Source organism: Abramis brama (genome assembly GCF_963993115.1).
Source record: "Abramis brama genome assembly, chromosome: 15".
NCBI classification, from domain to species: domain Eukaryota; kingdom Metazoa; phylum Chordata; class Actinopteri; order Cypriniformes; family Leuciscidae; genus Abramis; species Abramis brama.
The window spans coordinates 14,812,477-14,827,869 of record NC_139977.1 but is presented as its reverse complement, the minus strand read 5'-3'; the positions used below and the strand labels follow the sequence as shown (position 1 = coordinate 14,827,869).

Below are 15,393 nucleotides of genomic sequence, written 5' to 3'. Positions count from 1 at the left end.
TTTTGGCCACAATCTTACATACGGCTCCTTTAAATCATGCAAACAAACGTAATCAAAACATTTGAAATGTGCTCTACCATAGATATCATATAATAAAGGCTAGATGTCTCGTCCGCGCTGCTGGCCAATGGAGGTCGACGTCCGCACACGGCGGCCATCTTACCACAGGGTGCTCTCTCACTCGTAACATGGTGCATGTACTTTTAAATAACCATAACTTGCTCAATTTTCTACCGATTTTCAAACGATTTGGTTTGTTATAAACGTCAGAGATGTAGCTATGACACTGCATACATATGAATAATTATGTTCAACATGTTTAAGCATTCAGAATTATAGCCACGTTAATAACGTTTGTAAGAAACCAAACCGTTTGTAAATCCGTCCAGATTTCAGCGAGATAAGAGGATTTGTGTGCGTGCTGATCATTCACGTTAATTAACAGCTTCCCTGTGGTAAGATGGCCGCCGGTGATGCCGGAAGTGACTCCGCCGTAAGACATCTAGCCTTTATTATATGATATCTATGTGCTCTACCCTCAACATTTAAACTAATTTCTGTGGTGGTATTTGTTTTAGTATTCTTTGCTTTGTGAATGTTTCCTTTCTTCTTATATCAGTGTTAAAGTTTATGAAAGCTTGAATTCATGTTTTAAGTGTACAATTGGCTGTTTGTGAACAATTATTGTACCCAAATGTAGCCTATCACTTTCATTTCAAAGTTTTTTTTATTATTGATTTTTACAGTATATATCACATTTAACAATGCCTCATTATCAGGCTCCTATCACTTTCAACAAAAGTAACTAATCTAATTGAAAGCTATTCTGTGGAAGTTATCTTTTTATCTGGAATGGGACTGCGGTGATGTTAATTGCAATTCAAAGATCCACTTTTAATATTTTGTCAATAACTCATCAAAACTGCGATTTGACTGCAATTTGGAGGGAGTCAACAAATGTGACATGATCTAGGATGTACAAAGGAATATCGGATGAGCAATGGCATATTTAACCAGTGTAATGTCATTACAGCCCCCTACACCATTAGTGTCAAAGCATTGAAGGCCATGTGATGTAAAACACTGCAGCTTATAAATAAAGAGTGACCGAGATTGTGTAGACCGTCTCTCCACTATACAAATGATAAATGCATAATGACAAGGTCTGTCAGGCTCATACTTTTGATGTTAAAAGGCATTCATATTTTAGATAAATCTAAGTTTGGATGGCATGTGTGCACTATATGAGTATGGAGAAACTTTATCTATAAACAACAAGGAATCTATCTATCTATCTATCTATCTATCTATCTATCTATCTATCTATCTATCTATCTATCTATCTTAGTTCACCCAAAAATGAAAATTCTGTCATTGATTACTCACCCTCATGTTGTTCCAAACCCGTAAGATTTTTGTTCATCTTCGGAACACAAATTAAGATCTTTTTGATGAAATCTGAGTGATTTCTGTCTCTCCATTGACAGCTAAGCAACTTAAAATTTGACACTTCAAAAAGTTCATAAAGAGATTGTAAAAGTCCATATGAATTGAGCGGTTTAGTCCAAATTTTCTGAAGAGACATGGTCTCTTTATATGAAGAACAGATTGAATTTAGGCTTTTATTAACATACAATGATCAGCGAACATAAACTGAAGCTCAACCGAACCTGCTTGACACCTGAGAACAAAGCTCATTGGTTCTTGCTGAAGCTCAAACGTGCTGCACAACACGAGAAGGAACCTCATTGGTTCTCACATGTCAAGCAAACATGCTTGAGTTTGAGTTGATGAATGTTTATGTGAATAAAAGACTAAATACAATCTGTTCATCTTTATAAAGCGATTGAGTCTCTTCGGAAAATTTTGGACTAAACCGCTCAATTCATATGGATTCGTTTATCGATCTCTTAAAGAACTTTTTGAATCGCCAAAGTGGTAGTTGCGTAGGCTGACAATGGAGGGACAGAAATCTCTGATTTCCGGCATGTAATTGAACACATAGCCTACAAAGCAATTTTAATACGGTTTGTACGAAATAGATTCAATGCACAAAGATTAAATAACTATGTGCATTAATAATCCATCATAACAGATCACCGTTGATCTTCATCAAAGAGGTTAAATAATAAAGTCTGATCTCTACGTTGCTGCCCACTAGCGGCGAGTGTGTGCGCAGTAGCCTGTGGAGATTGAGAATAGTGAGTCCAGTGTGTGTGTGAGAGGGACAGTCAGGCTCGAAGCTCGAGTTCTGGTGGGTTCAGCCCAGTAGAGACACACCGCTCACTCTGTGCTCGGACCGGGACACTCGATTCTCACTAAGGCTTACATGACCAGGCTCCAATCCTCCCATGCTATATTCATATAACGTTATCTGAATTGAAGACTGTCTCGCTGCAGCTGCCTCTGGCTGATATTAACTTGGTGAGTGGATCTTTCTTTGAATTCTGGACCAGCTAACTTGCTAACATGTAGATTAGACGTATTTTGTGAAATAGCATCAGTAGTCCTTGGTTTTGTCTAGGTTGGCATACGCCCTGGAGGTGCCGAATTAGTATAACCGCACATAGATAAAGGCTAGTGTTGGGAATGGGTAGCTGGCTAGGTTATAGGTGTCCGTCTTTAGCATAACAGCAGCCCCAAAAGGCTGTTCCAGTACACAGAGAGCTGTCTACACAGACAGCATTTTTGGGCGTGTTCGAACGACCCCCAAAAGCTGTCTAGGTAGGCAGCTCACTAGTTTTGAAACACAGCTCAAAGTCTCTCTGGATCATGAACCTCATTTACCTTCTCCACTGTTTAGCCTAGCTTAGCCAGCCTGCTACTGATCTGGACCTGTTTTCTGTTATATAAACACCCACGTTGCCCCAGCGTTTTCCAAACGCGTCTATAAACACATAAACAGCGCTGGAAATGAAATTGTATGTGGTAGTTCTATCCGTCCATCCCAACACAACTCGACATTACCCGTCGCGCTGAATTAAACGGGTCGACTAACTTAGCTGTTAGCAAGCTAACAAGCCGGAGAAGAGAAAGAAGTTTGGACTGTTCAAGTTAATTGTCTCCTGCGTTTGAATTGGATTATTTTGGGAGTCGTTTGGTTCTTTTAATGGTTCCAGGTCAGTAACTCTTTCTCTTAAGAGTTGTGGTTAATATTAAGTTATTGTTACTAATGTATTTGCCTGTGTGTTATTTGAAACAACACGACTGTGATTTTTTTTTTTTTGCTCAATTTTTAATTAAATGTAAATACATTCCAGAGCAGCCTGGTGTTGACCCAAATCTAAAGGTTATGTTTCTGTGTAAGCAAGTTAATAGAACAAAAATGGTCAGTATGGTATTTTACTGTATGTGCAAACAGTGTATCATGGCATAATCATCCCAAATGAGTGCTTATCAACACTAGGACAACATTTACTGATGATCAGATACTGTATCAGTATGCGTTTAGTTGATAGGATTGTGAAAAGGAATGTGCTTGTTAGTTTATAATTAGATTTGTGGCTTCATTTAAGCCTTTAATGTATTAAGGAGCTCATAAATTCATTATAGTGCTGACGAAGTAATTGGAGTCTTAAGGTTTCTCATTGAGGTTTAGATTAACCTTCATGTACCGTGAAATTCAGCCACCCCGGTTAAAGCAAGTTGCAAACCTACCAGGTAAACAAACAACATGCATGAGACCTGTTAACATTTGTCAAGTAGTATTTTGGCACATGCTTATTTATCTGTGGCTCACTGACTGTCAGTCTGAGCAGATTCTTTGGGAAATATTGGCTGTAGGCGCTGAAAAAGCAGCTTTGTGAGAAATCAGTGGTGTTGTGGAATATCTGCGCACAGCAAAACATGTTCAGGCAGCATGAGGCGTTCAGAGAGGTTTGGCTCTGGGATTAGGGTGAGAGGCTCTTGTTTTACTATTTGAAAAGCTGCATCTGGGTGGAAAGGTTAGAAGATTCAATGATGAGAAATGACGGGGTTTTTGAGCCTCCTCGCTGAATCACCGGTGGCGTTAAATGTCTGTGGTCATGCAGGATTTTATCTCCTGTTTGAATGTGAATGAAGGAGTCAGATGGAAACCGGGGGCATGATAATAGGTGGCTCACAATTTGCGTGGCTCTGTGTGCAGCAAGATAATATCAAATTGAGGTTTTCATTAAAGAAAGGATGGAGACCTTGCCGGCAATGCAGAGAAAAGCAGAGTATGACCTTGAGTCAGTAAAGTAAGATTTCAGACCGCCTCTGGCTAGCGTGAAAAGCTGAGAGTGGTGAACGTTGAGTCAGCTAGTTGCGTGGCTTTCTTAACATCAGATTCGTTTTTTTGCCTTTGATTCATCATGCAGTGCATTTCGGTATACTATACACACTTTAAAGGGATGGATCACCCTAAAATTAAAATTCTGTCAATATCTCACCCTCATGTCTTTCCAAACCAGTAAGACTTTCTTTCATCTTTGGAATGCAAATGAAGATCTTTTTGATGAAATCTGAGAGCTTTCTGTCCCTCTACTGGCAGCTACGCAACTACCACTTTGACGCTTCAAAAAGTTTATAAAGAGATCGTAAAACTAATCCATATGAATTGAACGGTTTAGTCCAAACTTTCTGAAGAGACTCGATCGCTTTATATGATGAATAGATTGAATTTAGATTCACAAACATTGATCAGTGAACATAAACTGAAGCTCAACGGAACCTGCTTGACGCGCGAGAACAAACCTCATTGGTTCTTGTGGAAGCTCAAACGTGCTGCGTAACACAAGAATGAACCTCATTGGTTCTTGTGGAAGCTAAAACGTGCTGCGTAACACAAGAATGAACCTCATTGGTTCTTGCTGAAGCTCAAACGTGCTGCGTAACACAAGAATGAACCTCATTGGTTCTCGCACGTCAAGTGAACATGCTTGAGCTTCCGGTTACGAGATCTGACGTGTGAGTTAATGAATGTTTATATGTGAATAAAAGCCTAAATTCAATCTGTTCATCATTTCTGTTTTTTCAGAAAATTTGGACTAAACCGATTCATATTCATAATCAATTCATATATGGATTAGTTTTACGATCTCTGTATGAACTTTTTGAAGCGCCCAAAGTGGTAGTTGCATACCATAGATATCAGATTTCATCAAAAAGATCTTAATTTTTATTCCAAAGATGAACGAAATTCATACAGGTTTGGAACGACATGAGGGTGAGTAATAAATGACAGAATTTTCATTTTTAAGTGAACTATTCCTTTAAGGATGATTCAAAGTTTCAATAAAAGTTAATTGTCAGCATTTGTGTTGGGCTACAACTAATGATTATTTTGATAATCAATAATCTGTTGATTGTGTCTTTGATGAATTGTTGCGTAAAGTTGTTCTTGTCAAGTTGTAAAGTTGGATATACTTGTAAATGTAAACATGGATTATTCCTTTAAGGTCACTATGAAATCAAAATGGACAATTCCTGTTTTTTATTGAATATCGCACTAGGCCTATTTGTTATAAGTCATTTATCTGTGCACATAAATTCATGCTAGTGTGAGGGTGGGACAACCTGTCACTCACATGACATCACAGCAAAAGCAAACAACAATGGTCTAATCAATTCCAGACGGACAAAGTCAAGTCCTTCCCTACATTTTTATATTGTCCTAGAAGCTGTTTCAATGCGTCAAAATAGGGAAGAAAAGACCATCACGACTTCTGTTTCATGCCGACTTTAAGTAGTGATGCTTTTGTTTGTGATTCTTATTACCCAGGGCTAAATGTTTCTCCAAAACGAGGCTAATAGCAGATCGTTTTCAAATGAGATTGTTCTTATAAGTTGGTATATTTGTGCAAACAGCAACAAGGGCTGAGGCATTGCAAGTGCGGATATCCTGACCCTCTCCCATCAGGTTAAAACCCCCTTTAGAGGATTGGACCCGGGTGAGACTACAGTCTGGAGCGCATCTGATGCTCTTGAGCTCTTGCCGCGCAGTGCCGTGGGTTCACCTCTCATGACTGGATAGAGTCGGGGGGGGGGGTGGTCTCGTATTCCAGGAGCAATCAGGCAAATTAAGCAGGGCAGTGGGAAGCGGTGTGCGCTTAGAGCTCGGTTTTACTCCTGCAGCACATTAATAGCTCAGCTTTCTTCTCTCTTTCTCTGAATAGCAGTGTTTCTGATTTATGAAACATTAGGACAAGTGGATTTATGTAACAAAGAAAGAAATAGTTTTAAATCCCTATAGTCGCTGTTTACTGACATTTCAACAAAGCTTTCAATTTGAGGCATTACTAGTGATTGTTTTTTTGTTTTTTTTGCGTAATGCTATCACTCGTTTGGTTTTGAACGAATTATGGTGAGCAAAAGGGTAATATCCCAAATTGCATGAAAGCATTTGGTTTGATCAAAATGCCCTTGTGATCATTGATGGTCTGATTTTAAGACAGTTTGCCCCAAAATGTATTTATTCTTCCGTATGTTGCTCAAAACCTTTGACTTTCCAGTTTCCCAGCTGCTCTTGCATACTTTGGAAGCAGTGGCTTTCAAGCTATCACTATTGTATAATTGTGACTTTTTAAGTAAAATAGGCCAATATTTAATTTGATAAATATGTTACATTTTTGTGTGGCTTAAATTGTTAAACACAAATAAAATAAAATCATCCAATTTTCTTCAGAGCTTTATTTTATCCATGGAATTTTTTCTTTATTTTTGTTATATTTGCAAAAGTTATATTTTCTGTTAAATTATTATGAAAGTTCATAAGCATGTATAATTTCTGTGGGCCTACCTTTGATAAAGGTAGTTTTCTGCCTTTTCTTCCTTTTTTTTGTTTTTGTTTTGTTTTGTAGTCAGTCTCACGCATCAAAATATAAACAATTATTGGTTATTTTATCAGAAAAAAATTCTAGATCGACATATCCCGATACGAATGCTTTATTAGCGCACTAAAAAGTGAAGTTATTTAATATTCCCACCAGCGCAGGTTGATTGCACATCTTGAAATCGAGTTTTTTTTGTTCTTTTTGGAGTTTGACAGCCTCTAGTCAGTTACTGTATACTATCTCTAATGATTTCCTAGAGAAGTCTTTTTAAGCATTTGTGTTGGTGTGAGTGATTTTGTCTGTTCTGTTCTCATGGGTGTAGCTTCAGTACAAAATCTCTGAATCTTATAATTTGCTATTCCTTTCATTCTTGGTACATGTTAAATTTTCAGGTCAGGGTTATAAATGAGATATAAACCATTCATTTTGTCAGAAGTTCAGAGGCCTCATTTATAACCGTTGCACAAAACGGGGCTGAAAATGTGCGTACGCCACTTCCGACGCATAAGTTGTGATTTATAAAAACAAACTTGACGGGAAAATGTTCGCACCTGCACGCAAACTCTGACCCATGCGTACGAACGTTTTGGAGATGGAGCAGTTTGGCGACACCGATGGTGAGCTGGAGATTAGTGTCTTTTTGGTCACTTTTAGACAGAAAATCTAAAGAAAATTAAACATCTACAGAAAGATAATACAAATATAATTTCACTTACCAAGCCTGTCACTTGAAGCAAATATCCATCCTTTCTTGTCCGCGCCAGCGAGCGCGTTGGGCCGTTTAGTGAAACTGACGCAGTTTAAATAAATAAAATAATGATTTAAACTATGTTTTACTTCTGATATAAACATTTTGATTAAATATGCCATTCAAATTATGGAGTTAAACATGAAATCATACTGAGAAGTTACAAAAAAATGTATATTCAATCAATAGAAATATTTGTTGTGGATGCAATGCTTTTGAACACTTTTCCAGTGGCGTGCTGTGTTTTAATGTTTTAACCACAGAGATAATTGCTTAAATCATGATAATACCAGATTGTCTGAGAAAATAGTTTCGTGCAAATAATGCCCAAGGTCTATCCGTTTCCATTAAAAATAGAAATCAATTAAAAATACAATTCGGCCAGTGGAAAAGATTGAGAAAAAAACTTTCTCTGAAATGTATTTTACACTATTTGATTTATGTATTCAAAAACAAGGCAAGGATAGGCAACTAATTGATTTTTATTAATGTAATGTGTCTTGTACCGTTAAACGTTATCACGTGGATGAATAATCATATGCAAATGATATGCAGATGAGGATATGCATAGTAAAACTAGGCGTTGTCAGCTCCATATATGGTTATTTCAGGGAGGAGACGCATGTGCGCACAATCTTCCGCTGACTGGGATTTATAAAGTGAATTCTGCGCAGGTTCTGGCGTATGAACGGTTTTATAAGTCTGAATATTTTTTTGCGTACGCCATTTTTGGCTTTCGGGCGCACGTACACTTTTAGTAAGGATCCTACGCACAGTTTTATAAATGAGGTCCCAGAACCCTAATGAAGAGGTGTCAAGTGCCAGGTGTTGAAATGTGAAGTGCGTTACATAATAGCTGTGTATCAAATCAAATGAGAAGGTATACTCAAGAAAATTGTTAACGTATCATCATGTTAGTTTACTTCATGTCATTCACCACTGCACATGGACCTCTGGATGAGGTCAAGTGTTTGTTTTTCCAGGAAGTTGATAAAATGCATATATCTGCAAAATGAAGCTTAATGTCCTTCTTGGTTACAGACAGCCTGGAGGCGAGTTTTGCCATTCACCTTTGCTTTGAGTATTATAGAAATCAAGTTGTTTGTATGCTCTCACTCGTACTGAAATATTTCGATATTCCTGGCCTCCATCATTCAGGAATCGATCTCTTTTGTTGCATAACGTAAGAGCCTGTGCTTACCTCCCCATGTTTGATTAATGTTCATATGTCTCATGGTTGATTAGTTGACATTAAACGCTCACACAAGTTAGCCTAATTGCTCGTCAGTAATTAAAGTCAGTGTCATTTGAAGAGTGACTCTTTGCCAAGGCTCAGCTACTGAAGCTTGAAGTGTAAGGCGGTGACAGATAATATATTGAACAGGCTCTGAGTACATCCATTTTTCACTTCTTTCTTTTTCTTTTTTTGTTGACAAGTGACCCAAGGTAGTGATGGTTTCTGTTCTTGCGAAGTGTAAGTGTACTTTGGGCCATTGACCAAAAGTTGGTTGAGTTTGTGCTGAGTGCAAAAGTACAAATGTTAATAACCGCAGTAATCTAAATGCTCAACTGCTGCCCTTGAACTGCCTGTTTCGTTTCATCTGCTGTTATCAGCCTTTTTAGGGATGTTCTGTTCATTTAACTTGCCTGGAATATTGTGAAATTGCATAGACTGAAAAACGTCAAATATTTTGTGTTACTTTATGCACTGAAGTGTAGTTATATATTTATTTATTTTAAGCATGTGGCCCTATTAAATATGTTAATTTCCCCCCTAAAATATCCTTTTTTTTTTTTTTTTCATTTTCATTTTTCAGGATTCTGCTTTAATGGTTAAATTAAATGTAATTAATCAAAAAGCATGTCTAATTAATTGAAATATGAAGCAGCATGATATAGAATTTTACAATAATTTATCAAAAGTTTAACAATTAAATGTTTTGGGTCAGACGAAATCAACTTATTCGGGAAGAAATAAAACTGATTTCGTTGTTAAACTTTTCATAAATTACTGTTAAATTGTATAGTAATCTGCTACATACAGCACAGAACGTGAATACAGTTACATTTTTCCCAAGTTGTTTCAATTTCCTTTTAATAATCAAAGTCAAATTAAGAATTCATAAAACTCTTAATTATTATTTTTTTAATGTTTTTATTTGACAATAAAATAGTTTTTTTCAGACGTTCTGTGTTGTCTGTTTTAATTTGTCTGAATGTATGATTTAATGCAAATTTATTATTAAAAAACGCAGAAATCTATTGCCCTACTTTTTGCTGTGTTCAGAACTGGTGAAGGAAGCAAATATAATATTACTGGAGCTACCTTGGGTATGAATGTTGTTTTTGCCTTCTAAAAAGATCTATATTTTAAAAGAATGTTAACATACTGTACATGTCAGACAAGCTTTTCTTAAGCAAATATTTAGGTAATATTCTTATTCTTAATAGTCTTCACCACTGACCAGTTTGTAAGATGTAAATAGACATAGACACGGTCAGAAGATGTAAAACGTAAACATGTATCACAACACTGCATGTATGCGAAAGGCATTTTTGAATCTGATTGAACAAAAAGGTTGAATTTAAGTATTTACACGCGTACATTTTTCCTATTTCACCATCATTGACATTTTATTCAAATCAAACTGTGTTTTTTATGAAACCTTTTCAGATTGATTGAGCCATTAATCCTATTACTAACAGATTATTTGTTTATTCGTTAGCTATGATAACCGCATTACTGCATATTGAGGTCATCACGTCATAACCGCACCTTTTTTTTCTTCTTTTTTTTTTTACATATAATGTTCAATTAAATACACACAAACACAGGCATAAAAGACAAAAACATAACGTAAACAGTTAGATTTTAATTGCAAGTGCAAGTGATACTTCTCTTATGTGGTATAAGTTACAGTTAACGGCGCTAGCCAGATGACATTATTCAAACGACTTTCTCGCAGAGCAGGCAAAAGAAGAGAAAGCTGCAGAAAGAACAAGCCGAGCTCAACATGCCCACACATTGCTTAGTTCTGAGTTGGGCTAAACTTCGATTCCTATTTCTTTAGACCTTGTTTTTCGGGTAACAGTCTGTGGATATAAACGCACTCGTGCAAACACAACTTGTTGAAACTTTGAATATTTTATTGTACAAAAAATGTGTTACAAACAAAACGATGACAAAAACTGTTCCATAATTCATACTTAAAAGATATTGAAAAAAACAACAAAGTTATAGTAATATAGTTAATAATATAAAGTAACAAAGTTAATAATAAAAATGTTTAAAAGCAAAAACTAAACGAAATAGCCTGCATCATCCCGTAAATAATTGGGCAAAACTTATGGATACTAGGGATGGGCATTTCAAGCAAAAATAATAATCGATGATCGCTGGGAATTATTAGATTATTATTCAGAAATCGCACCTATTTCTCACATGCTCACCGGTAAAACGTCATTCTCTGTACTGTACTATAGGCATACTACATGTCACAGCCATTAAAGAAAACACATTTAGTTTCATATTTATGTTTAAATAATATAATGTTATTTTTTTATTTCATCTGTTGATTATATGAAAAGTGAACAGCATGAGTAAGATAGGATCATAAGATGCGCACTATATCGGGAGACATATGGAGTGGGTCAGACATGATTTTGACCTCTTCATTAAGTTTTGTTTCCTAGAAAGCCTTTCTTTAAAGTGAATTTCGTTTTGTATAAATTGCATCTTACAATAACCGCCAAACCGCGTGATTTGTTGCTTCATCACCGCGGTAAGAAAAAAATCCCATACCGCAATTGAGAACCAGAAAGAATTCCTATTTTTCCACTCTCTTTTTCAGTCCGCACCTTGCTTGCACCAATGCTCTTCGCTACACTTCTGCGCCACCGGTCCAGATCATCTGTTCAGCACATTTATTGTTGTGTGGCATCACAACAGCGCCAGCAGCCAACAGCTGAGAAGCTGTTCTGTAATGCAATCACTCTTTATGGCATTGAAATGTCTGGGATTCTCTCTAAATCCAATGCTGATACGTTTCAGATGCATGTTACAAGCAATTAACTCTATTGCTCTGCTACGCCGGTATTATCAAAATAATGGACACTTAGCAGAAACTCAACCAGCTGTTTTTCCTCTGCTAATCTTTTAATGTTGAAGGGAGTCGAGGTAAAGGCATTTATTTTTCCTGGAATCATCCTTTATTTTCTTTTCATAAAGCCCTCTTATCTTTAAAAGGTCCTGCAATCGTTCGGTATCCATTAAACATGAGCGTAATTGTACTAATCTTTTGAGTCTAATCCGTAGCATGTCACAGAGAGGATGGTTTTTCATTGGATAAGTCTGATCCAATCAGAGAGAATGTAATGTGTACTGGCAGTCAGGTCCAGTGTTTTATGTGCGACTGTTGCCTCATTCAACCCTAGTGACATTGGGGTGGTGAAACTTAGAAAATGAGATGTGAAAAAACAAATCAGCGCTGGAGTGATTTGTGGAGGCCCCAGAAGAGCACTCGAGTGTGATCAAATCCTGGCCTCGGTTTCAAAAAAACCTCATTATCCGTACTCCCACAAACACAAATTATCGCTCCACCCTGAAATGAATTCTCTCATACACCCTTAAATCACGCTTTCCTCCCTCACTTTAGCTACTAAGCACCCTTATTTAGCATTTCACAAGTCCGCATACGTCCAGGTACATGGTTGGATTTCTTGTACCCTGTCATCCAGTTTAAGGAGTTAAGGAGACGTTCCCACAGATCGCTCCTCACCTGGGTCGTCCTCTGCCCCCTCCGACGCTGATTGTGTTGGTCGTGCAGGGAAGAGTAATTAATCTCCAGGAGGAGCGTGCCAGATCGGGGCACTGCATAACAATTTGTCTTCTTCGCTGGAGAGTTGGCAAAATTTTTGCACTCCCCCTGCTTCTCTTCCTGCTGGAACGTTACACTGAGCAAGCTGTCGCTTCACCTCTCCGTCAACAAGCCAGTGTTGTGTTGGTATCAGCTTCTCGTCATCTGAGCAGGGGTACATCAGCAGCTGGCTGCTTATCTTTTGGCCCGCCTGAGACACTTCACTTCATTAATAGAAGGCAGTGTTGCTATGATCGTGCCCAGAGGTCAGATCCGCATGCAGTCCTCTGCTCTCTGAGATGGAAATCTACTAACTAGAGTCAAGATCTAATCTTACAAAACCTGGTTAAAAGTTATTCTTTATTTCTTTTATTTTTGTACTTTATGAATTCATAAAAAGCTGGGGATTGTCAGATTTTAGCTAAACTCAAGAAACTCTGTTAAAGAAACCTTAAAGGAATAGTTAGTTCACCCCAAAAATAAAAACTGTCATCAATTGCTCACTCTCAAGTCATTCCAAACCCAGACTTTTGTTAATTTTCAAAACATATTCATATATTTTTACTGAAACCTGTGAGGTTTCTGTCTCTCCACTTCAAGTCAAGGTAACCACAATTAAAAAAAAATGTAAAGGTCCAAAATGGTTATAAAGGCATTGTAAAACAAATCCATCAATCAAGCAGTTTAATCCAAGTCTTGTGAAGAGATACAATCACTTTAATATGATGAAAAGATTTAATTTAGGCTTTTATTTACATCAAAACTAGGCCTGCACGATTATTGGCAATTAACATGAAATCACACTTAAACCGATTTGGCTATATATATATATATATACACATATATATATGAATATATATATTCACAGCCTTTGTGATATATATATATATTATATATAATTTTTTTTTTTTTTTTTTTCTCAGCATTCCACAAATGTCACAATTGTCAGTGACATACGACTCTCAGTAGTAAATGCTGCTCCATCTGAAAGCACTGTGAGTTTGGGTCGCTTAGGCCTCACGCATCAAACATCTTTCCAAACATGAGAAGCATTTATCAACCTCTTGTCCAACAAAAGACAACATTTAATAAATCAAAGCGTTTCAATCTTCTGTTTATTCAGCTCTAATGGGACCCCATTGACTTTAATTGTATGATCAAAAATAGTTGAAACAGTCTTCAAAATATCATCTTTTGTGTTTCACAGAAGGAAAAAGTCATACAGGTTTGGAAAGTCACGTCAGTAGATGACAGAATTTTCATTTTTGGCTGAACTATCCCTTTAATACTGTGCAAAATAGTTGTTGTTGCTGTCTGACATTTCTTGATGAAATTGCTTAAACCCACTTCCATGTTTGAGGAGTATTAACTTTTCCATACAAATTCCTCTTAAATGATGCCATCTGGTCAAGTTTTTTTCTTTCCTCACTCCAACAAGCTTGCAGATTGAGTTCATTTGGAGAGATCAGACAAGATTCTCGGGAACCAGCCCATGCTGGGTTAAATTTGTCTTAAGAAGGCCTGCACATTTCCTGACAGATGGACGGCATTTGGAAGGAAAAACAACTGCTCTTGCTCTGAATTTTTATAAGCTGTTGGTTGTAGGCTGGGGTCTGGTAAAATAGCCACGACTGTTGTCTGAAATTTTATGGATCTTTACAGACAGCTTCACCGTGACCTGGTTTCCATCAAACCAAAACAAACTAGCAATGTTGAGTTAATGCAATTTGTGTGTTTCTTGCTCATGAACTGACACCTGTATTGTGAGACGTGAGCCTGTAGTTGTGTTGGCATCTGTTTACATTCTCTGATCTGGTCACACTTGTTTTTGGCGGGGCTCCAGGAAGGCTTTGCTCCTCTGGCAGCGGCGGAAGCGATTGGATGCCGAACCGTCTTTGTTACAAGCCTGTAAACAGCAATGCACAGAGAGGAATATAGTATCAAATGCACTGAGCTAAGAAAGCTGCAACGTTTCCAGCACAGCTGCTCACCCCGTTCATGGTTTCTCAGCGCAGTCTGATTGCCAGAATGCGACGGAGCCGCGATTGCTTTAATCTGTGCATGATCCTGTAATCCGGTAGACGTGAAGTGTGCAGTTCGGTGCCGCTGCAGGTGGGCTTTGCTGACAGCAGCGCTATTGCCACAGCATCTGTAATCGCCACTGATACCAGCTAAACAATCTCAGCTGTGTTTAACATCCGACATGATAAATGAATCAACCTCATTCACCAGAGCCAGGTATAACAATGTCTCGTTAGTTGTGTTTGCTACGACAAGAATAAGTGGTACTATTTCTCATACATGGGATTATGTTTTTTTCAAAACCCATAACTCTATATATTTAACTATCACATAACTCAGTCCGCACCATTTGTGCTACAGACGTGAATGAGCTGCTGTGTTTCTGAGCGATCAGTATGCAATAATTTTTGTGAACTCATTTAGGAATTTATTTAGTAAACATGTTTCCATTTTATAGATTTTGCATGATTATGCATGCTGACTAAAACCTGTATCCAGGTCAAGTGAGTGTTTTTTTTTTTACTTTATAATTTTTTTTTTTTGTAAAATTGATTCACATCTTGGTGTTTCTATTCAGCATAGCAATATCTCTATTCCTTGCATAAAATTACATTGAGATGCACCATACAATTTTGCCAAATTTTTTATGTAATCTAAATACTCTAATACAAATAATCTAAATTTGAAATTGCTGTCAGTGTTTTTATCCTTCTTCATCTGGGTGTGATCCTTCAATCTGAAAGTGATTCTAACGATATTGTTCCTCTGTGTCGTTATTGAATGTCATTTATTAATATGTATTTGTGTCAAAATGACATATAAACATGTTTTCCTATTCTATTTTGCCTGGAAACGCTTCCAACACGCTTGCGTGTCGCATGAAAAATAGGCGTTGGTTCTATTTCTAGCATGCACGTGTTTTCCGCGCGAGCTGCGCCTTAGACGCGGCAGTTTCTTACTGTAAGAAACTGTT

General features: G+C 37.3%; 1 protein-coding gene across 1 annotated transcript in view; it reads left to right on the top strand.

Annotated features, from left to right (window-relative positions):
• Positions 1-2,173: 2,173 nt before the first annotated feature.
• Positions 2,174-15,393, top strand: part of ndst1b (N-deacetylase/N-sulfotransferase (heparan glucosaminyl) 1b) — an 88,717-nt gene continuing 75,497 nt past the window's right edge. Inside the window, exon 1 of the mRNA XM_084136797.1 lies at positions 2,174-2,424. The gene's annotated coding sequence lies outside the window, so the exon portion shown is untranslated. The remainder of the gene's footprint in view (positions 2,425-15,393) is intronic.